Consider the following 587-nt stretch of genomic DNA (forward strand, 5'->3'; position numbering starts at 1 on the left):
GTACTTAATTTACTGTGCTGCATGGTGGCTGTTGGAAATAGAAATTGTAAGTTCACCAAAGTGTTGGTCCTTGTTCGTCATCTCAGATGTCAGGAGCACAGCCAGCCACCCACCCAGGGCCACTGTGGACACAGTGCCCACAGATGCCCTGGAGATGGCTCTGTGTGCTTGCCGATGGTGGGCGGGGGCCTGCGGGATAGCATGACCCTCAGATCCTGGGGGAAGTAGAGACTGAGGTGTTCTTGGGAGAAGTGGGGTTCATGCACATAGGGGTGCCGGAGGCTGTCTTTCTCCGTTTGTCATCCAGCTGTCATGGACTTTGGGCTGGGGGTGCCCTTTTACCCCAGCTTTATTGACATATAAGTGACACACAGAAGTTGTGTATCACATTTATGGTGTACAATGTGGTGTTTTGATATACGTGTATATTGTGAAATGATTACCGTAATCAGGTTAATTTACATAGTTATCACCTAATGTAGTCACCATTTTTGTTAAGACCTGCTCTCAGCAAACTTTACACAGCACAGCATCGTTAACCAGTCACCACACTGCACCCTGGACCCCCAGAATGTCCGCCCTGCTTG

The sequence above is a fragment of the Pteropus alecto genome, unplaced genomic scaffold (genome assembly GCF_000325575.1).
Source record: "Pteropus alecto unplaced genomic scaffold, ASM32557v1 scaffold17, whole genome shotgun sequence".
In the NCBI taxonomy this organism is placed as follows: domain Eukaryota; kingdom Metazoa; phylum Chordata; class Mammalia; order Chiroptera; family Pteropodidae; genus Pteropus; species Pteropus alecto.